The sequence below is a fragment of the Montipora foliosa genome, chromosome 5 (genome assembly GCF_036669935.1).
Source record: "Montipora foliosa isolate CH-2021 chromosome 5, ASM3666993v2, whole genome shotgun sequence".
Classification (NCBI taxonomy): domain Eukaryota; kingdom Metazoa; phylum Cnidaria; class Anthozoa; order Scleractinia; family Acroporidae; genus Montipora; species Montipora foliosa.
The window spans coordinates 38,964,715-38,972,214 of NC_090873.1; the positions used below are offsets into that span (position 1 = coordinate 38,964,715).

Below are 7,500 nucleotides of genomic sequence, written 5' to 3' on the forward strand. Positions count from 1 at the left end.
AACTCCATCAATTCAATGTTTGCAGCAGTCTGCTGAGCTTCCGCTTCTTTCTTAGTAAGTGCCAGCTTTAGTCCCTCGACCTGGTCTTTAAGGGCCGCAAAGTCTTCTTCGCTCATTATGAACTAAGATAATACTCTCAGTTTCTTCCCACCGCCAGGGTCTTGTCTGATATCCTTGTGTGGTAATCCTGCTCGCAGCGCCAGGTGTGATACAGGTTTCTTTTGCTCTAAATTACCACTTTATTACGCAGTAAGACCTAATGGAAAATTACAGAAATTAATATATATGGAAGCGACTCAAAAAATCCGAATGAAAATACCAGGCCTAGTTTACCAAAACACTTTAGTGGCTAATAAACAGTAAAATAAGCTCACCCTGGCAGCTGAACATCTTAAGGACACGATATAAAAGTACAAAGAAAAGCAAAACAGCGAACAAGACTCAAAACAGAATAAACGCGCCATATACTATGTCATGTATGCGCACGTGTGGCCTTTCGGCCCCAGGGCCCATGTGAGCGCATGAAATATGCACTCTCACATAAGTATATATAAAAATTAAGAATGGTTTGCTTTAAAATGAGAACAGAACTAATTCACCGTTGCTGTTGAGAAAAGTGCCAGGCAAAACACGTTGCATCTCGGTAGTCTAAAAGTTAAGAAATAATTTGCCTGTGTTTAAATTAACAAATACACCAATACATCACTAACGTTTCATGTTTAACCGGAGAAGTAGGGAAGCAGATGCTCGAAGGTCACGGTAATAGCTGTTGAGTTTTATTCCCCAGTTATCGAGTTCCAGAAGTATAAAACTTAAAAATGGTTTGCTTTAAAATCAGAAAAGAACTAATTTACCGTCATGTGCTGTTGAGAAAAGTGTATGCCAGGCAAAACAAGTTGCATCTCGGTAGAGGCGTATTTGAATCTGCAGCGCTCATTCCGCCGTGTGCCATCACAGGCGGCCCAGAGTCGGAAGGTAAACAACTAAAAGGATTTTTATGGGAATCTCGATAACAGACTGAAAAAGATATTTACCCGCAAAAGTTCTCAATAAAAAAGCCGTACTTTATTGTCATGGTGAATTTCTTGCTTTTTGTGTGGTTTTTTGCCTGATTGAATGCGATTTAAACGACTTCTCAAATTCCCGAGTCGTCACTCTTCCCTAAATAAAGGAAAGGCTGGCAACCCATTTCTAACTTACCTCAGATCTCGCCGAAAAATTTTACACTTCTCCGGCATCAGTCACGCTCAAACTCCGGCGATGGCTACATGGATAAATTTACTTCCCCTTGACCAAGTTTCAAGGTCCAGCAAGTATCCATTGCTGAGAAACTGCGAAAAATATTCAAATTTTCAAACTCCTTCGAGGCTCGCTAACAACCAATTTTGACACGGCTGGTCAACGGTTCACTGAGCCTCCATACGGTGAGCGCAAACCTACGCAAGTGTACCCGTAGTTGAGCAGAGCAAAAGAAATCCCAGACTCGTCCCCAAATACCTGCCTGGGGTCATGTTCGAGTTTCTAAATCGGCGAACGATATTAAAAGTTCCACACTGAAACCTTAAACACAGCTCCCATCGCTTTGGTTGCCCCACCGTATGTTATAAATCCGGATTTTCATCGAAATCCGTAAGTACTGAAGCTGTTTGAAGCCTCGCGCGTGCAAAAACCCCCTCGTCCGATGACACTCGACACCACGGCTGTTTTTTTTGTTGTTGTTGGAAAAAAGTATAGTTTTGTTAAATGAATTGCTTTGAGCCAAAGAAATCACCCCACCGTAATTTCTACTGTCCAAAAAACAGACAAGCGAGATTGTAACTCGGATACCTTTCAGGTATTCCGACTAATAATTGTTGACGGGGATGCTCGTCGTCTCGCTTAGGGGTGTAAATTTTGGATTTTGGTCTCGCTTAGGGTGTTCCAGGCAAAGCGCCAAAACTTTATGCCACCAAGGTCTCGTTTAGGGTTCCGCGAATTAACACAGAATTACCGGTACGCGAAGAGAAACAGAAGTCAAATTTCCTTTTAAATTTTCTTTTTAGATAAAAGCATTCGATGATTATGCCTTTTTATCATTAAAACTCATTGCGTGTCGTATTTTTGTGTTTTTAAACGGTCTCTTTTAGGGGTCAAAATTTGCTTAAGCCACGCCTAGATTGGTCTCCTTTAGGGGTTAAATTCAAAATTTCCGACGAGCATCCCCGTCTGTTTCATATGGGAGTCCCCTCCCCCCCGCCCCGGGCGCTTGATGCACCGGTGTGAGAAATAATTTTGAACATTTCAACGCAACTGGAAGCGCAAAAACAAAGCAAAGATGATTTCAACGATTGCATTTTCCCTGGACCCTCAACAGAAAAATGTGTCCAAAAGGCTGAAAAGGTGCAGCGACCTTTTCATATGAATTTCTTCTGCAGTCATGATAATGTTAGTTGTTGACGGATGAAAAACAGGATTGTGTTTCATACACTAGTAAATACCTTCGACTGCGTTTCAAACTCCATCCAAACAGCTTCAGTACTTACGGATTTCGATGAAGATCCGGATTTATAACATGCTGTGGGGCAACCAAGGCGATGGGAGCTGTGTTTTAAGGTTTCAGGATGGAACTTTTAATATCGTTCGCCGATTTAGAAACTCGAACATGACCCCAGGCAGGTATTTGGGGACGAGTCTGGGATTTCTTTTGCTCTGCCCAACTACGGGTACACTTGCGTAGGTTTGCGCTCACCGTATGGAGGCTCAGTGAACCGTTGACCAGCCGTGTCAAAATTGGTTGTTAGCGAGCCTCGAAGGAGTTTGAAAATTTGAATATTTTTCGCAGTTTCTCAGCAATGGATACTCGCTGGACCTTGAAACTTGGTCAAGGGGAAGTAAATTTATCCATGTAGCCATCGCCGGAGTTTGAGCGTGACTGATGCCGGAGAAGTGTGAATTTTTTCGGCGAGATCGGAGGTAAGTTAGAAATGAGTTGCCAGCCTTTCCTTTATTTAGGGAAGAGTGACGACTCGGGAATTTGAGAAGTCGCTTAAATCGCATTCAATCAGGCAAAAAAACCACACAAAAAGCAAGAAATTCACCATGACAATAAAGTACGGCTTTTTTATTGAGAACTTTTGCGGGTAAATATCTTTTTCAGTCTGTTATCGAGATTCCCATAAAAATCCTTATAATTGTTTACCTTCCGACTCTGGGCCGCCTGTGGTGCCATCTTGGATTTTCATTCGCAACAGTCTGTTCATTCTGCCCCTCGGAGCAGAATGGTGTAATGGCGTTCTATCCATTCCGGAATAGGAATGCGGAATAGAAAAACGCGCACATTTTTCATTCTGGCCAGAGTTGTGGATAAAAAAAACGCGCCCTTAGAGAACTACGATGGAATGCTCCTAGAAACTTGGTTTGTACTGGTTTGTATTTTTGTGGGAGAGGAAGTAGCTTTAGTCTCTACTTGCAACAGTTAGCATTCAATCAAACTATTGACTTGGCAATAAACTTTAACGGGAAGTCATTTTGTGGAATGAAACCTCATACAATTGTTTCACGATAAAAGACTAGCATTTTGGAAGAAACTGATCCCTGTTCCGCAAATGGCGTTACAGGATCTATGCACAATAATTTGCGTGTTGTATTCATAAAATTCCTTGAAACACTTTTACGTGAACGCGCTTGACAACTTAACACAATGTAATTTCTACTCTCTAATAAGGCGCTATGTTTTTACAATGATTTTTCTGTTTTCTGATAAAAAAATAAAAAAAACACAGAAGGAATTCGCGATTACCTCACATTACTTGTGCATAAAATATTTCTGCCAATGTGAAATGGGATGTGCGAGTAATTTCTATATATATAGTAAATTTTTTTGCCAAAATTTCAACAGAAGACATTGGATAGACTCCTGCAGCAATAAAGTCTCAGATATCTTGTGACAAACATCATCATAACTTTACGTCTGCATTGAAATAAAGACATCCTTTAACAATCTTCAGTGAAGTCAATATATCGGGACATAACCCCTTCAGTTTTCAAAAATTATGCCACCTATGTCATGATACTGAAAACTCCATCGAACCGTTAAAGGGGATAGTAGCGAGCTAATAGCAACCGCAAATTACTGAATTCATTTCCTGCACCTCTCCAGTCTTTCCACATCTGTTCATTAAGGAAATATTGAATTTCTCCACCTCTGACACATTTTTCTCTTTTAATGTAAGACTTCAGTCTTGCCCATGCAGACTCAACCTCTTGGGTGTGTATTCCTGTTAAAGGATCTACAAAATTGTCCTGGTGAACTACCGCCCTAAGGACAGAAACGTTGGCAACGTGTAGTTGCAAGTTTCGGAAGGCGGCCCAATCATCAGTGTGCATCTCAGTACCTGGAAGCAGAATTCTTTGTAAGATCCGACAAAATGTTGCTCTATCTCGTCGTTGCACCACCTGAAAATATCCCCTACAAAGGCTGTATTCCGTGCACAAAACGCTAAATACCCACCAATGGTCGTTTCTTGCTCTGCGGCCTCTTTGATACTGTGAAATAAACAAAGCAGAAAATGCTATCCATTAAAACATACCTTGCATACAACCGAAGAATGTAGCATAGTACTAAGCGTAAGCAGTTTATGACGTAAAAAGAAGGTTTTTATTAAATCTATAATCGTGTTAAAAACGCGACTGAAAATTGTGATATCGCTGCTGGTACTCTCCTTCTCCCCTCTAGTAATTGTAGGAATCCAGATAACATAAATTACCTTTCACTTTTTAGGATGAAACCTCTTCCGCCTATGGGAATAATCTGGCAAGTCTCTGCCACAGTAGTGCCTCTGTCAAGACAGCGTACGCGTTTCGCACTGTGTTTATGGTTAAACTTAACATTCTTGCTGCAGTTGAACGCAATTCACGTTCGCTCCAAAGATACAGTAATAGTAAAAGTTTACCGAGAGGTGCGAGGGGACTTACGCTTGCGACACCCAGAACATCGCCTGAATCAGTAATGAAAACAGATTATGACAATTAACAGAGATTTAGTACACAATTGTATCACCTGATCAAGTTCCCCCAAAAAATAAAATTCATAATCGTAACTTCAATAGACCTTGCCCGTATGTATACTTCGAAACAAATTGTCTACTTCATACACGATAACACTTATGCGCCCTACACTATGCACTATGTATTGTAAGAAATTTGGTGAATGACCTAACCTTATGTATCCGTCGACATGCCCTTGATTCCTGTCACTCAAATCCATAGGTCGGTTGAAGGGCATACATCTAAGGGGACGTTCTGCTTGAAGCCACTGTATTAGATCGCTTACAGGACCGTTTGCAAGATTTGACACAGCTAGAGGATTCATTCTTTTACGCTGAAGGTAGAAATTACAGCTGGCTCGATTAGTGCATTAATCATCGCCGGAAATGTCAACACAAGCAAAGTATTAAATATCGTTTGCATGCACATTTGTCCCAAACAAGGAGTGATTTTTTTTATCTGGGGCGCAAAGTTGCAGCATTGTCACACCGCCCACAAGAGCGTCGGATCAAACATGTCGTCCCTCCAAGATTATTTTGAATTTGTTAATGTAACTAACATTCCAAAAGAGTTCACATGTGAAATATGGTAGTTTCAATATCTTCGTTCTTTACTTGCTCCTTGGAACTTATTTTGACCCAGAGAATTTTTTTTTTTTTTTTCACGAAGTGCGTATCCCTTGGTAAACCCGAAGATCTGTAACCCATTAGGGCCGTACCGTTTGTAGACACTGCGCGGAAAGGCTCGAGCAAAATGGTTCGCGGAATTGTCATATGTGCAGGCAGCCGTGGAAAGGATTCTGCCGAAATATATTTGCAGAACAGTTACTCGCTGAAGTGAAGGTGACTTGTAAAGGTTGCAACAATGATGTGCCACTGCCTGCAATCCAGCAGCACGTGACTGTGCTATGCCAAAAAATTGAAGAAACGTGTTCTCAGTGCCAAACGTGTGTGAAAAGAAGTGAGACCCAGGCACACAATCAAATGTTCCCAAAAGCTAACATCACTTGCGATTGTGGCATCATAATATTGCGCCAAGATCAACCTCGTTCCCAGGGTCTCTCATTTTAACGCCTGGGGCGAGCGAGGAGAGACCCTGGTAGGGTCTGGTCACGTGCTTCCGTGACAATTAAAAACACGGGAGGCGTACTTTCTAAACAAGGAATTTGTCGCGTTGAGCTTTGTCGAATTCAAAGCGAGGCTAATAGCTTCGCGCTGCGACTCCGCCATTACCCGCGATGTTTTACAGTACCCTTCAGGCTGCAATTTCACATAGTATTTATTCTTAAGTTAATCTAAAAGTTAAACAAGTTATCTGCCTCGAGGCAATTTACCATGGCCGTGATGTTGTCGCCGTGTTACCCATTGGATATAGAAAGTCGGTTATATTTCATCTTCTTCCTTCGTTATTCCTCGCACAATCTACAGCAACTTACGACAGACGATGTATATGTTTTCTTCGGCGTTTGCAAACTATTATGGCCGGACATAGCCGCAGAAGAACATATGTTTGCATTCCCCAGCACATGAAACTTGGTTTGTTTTGGTGACAACACATTCCGCACTCCCGTAGTCTCAGCATAGACAAAATTCTTACTAAGCCGCCCCTTCCTTTATTGGATAAATTGTCATCTCGCAGACTCTGGGGGACACGTGACTAGACCATACCAGGGTCTCTCCCGGCTCGCCCCAGGCGTTAAGATGAGAGACCCTGGGAACGAGGTTGCGCCAAGATGAGAAACTGTAAGCTGAAGGAGGTAGAAAGTTGTCTGGGATGTGAAGAATCGATAAAAAGGTGAACTGACGCCCAAAGACGCCGCCCAGAGTTCCATGCTTGGTGAGCTCAAAGCTATGCTCTACGTATTGGCTCATACGCAACCCAGCCTCAGTCTAAAAGGGTAATTGTTAAGACCAAAAGCCAAAGCGCCGCTCACAGTCTCATTGGCTAGCTCCAAAGGCCATCTTTAGACCCTGGCCATTGAAATTTTTCACCTGTGTTAGAGAACGCAGCCTTTTTGTAAGCCCAGTGGATTCCTCGACCTCTTAGTGACAGAGCCGGTTTGTTGAGTCGGTTCGTAGATCCAGACGATTGCAATTGGTCCTTTCATCAGACGCTCAGTGGGGCCTCACACAATTGATCGCTTCGCGTCCCACTACAACGCTCAAACTACCCCTTTTCAAATCTACGTATGCTTCACCAGGAACTTATGGCGTCAATGTCTTGCCTCAGGAGTGGAATCGCGGGGACTGACTATGCCAGTCTTTCCGTGATGCATTTTGTTTTTTTTTCAGAAGTTTTCAATGTTGGCGCTTGGTCCGATACCAGTCTGCTTTGTGATATGCACCTTGGCAGACTGATGCTTGACTCGATGGAGCTTCAACTCTGTTCCAAGTCCTCTTCCACCGTTTTCAATTTTTGTTTTCCGGCTGGAATGAACAGCATTTTTGGGCCAAAACCGACGTCCCATTTGTTCCG

General features: G+C 42.4%; 1 protein-coding gene and 1 pseudogene across 1 annotated transcript in view; both read right to left on the bottom strand.

The window, feature by feature from the left end:
* LOC138004092 (uncharacterized) overlaps positions 1-7,500 on the bottom strand; it is an 888,878-nt gene that overhangs the window by 438,999 nt on the left and 442,379 nt on the right. The gene's annotated exons all lie outside the window — the stretch shown is intronic.
* On the bottom strand, positions 4,072-4,869 carry LOC138004516 (uncharacterized; annotated as a pseudogene).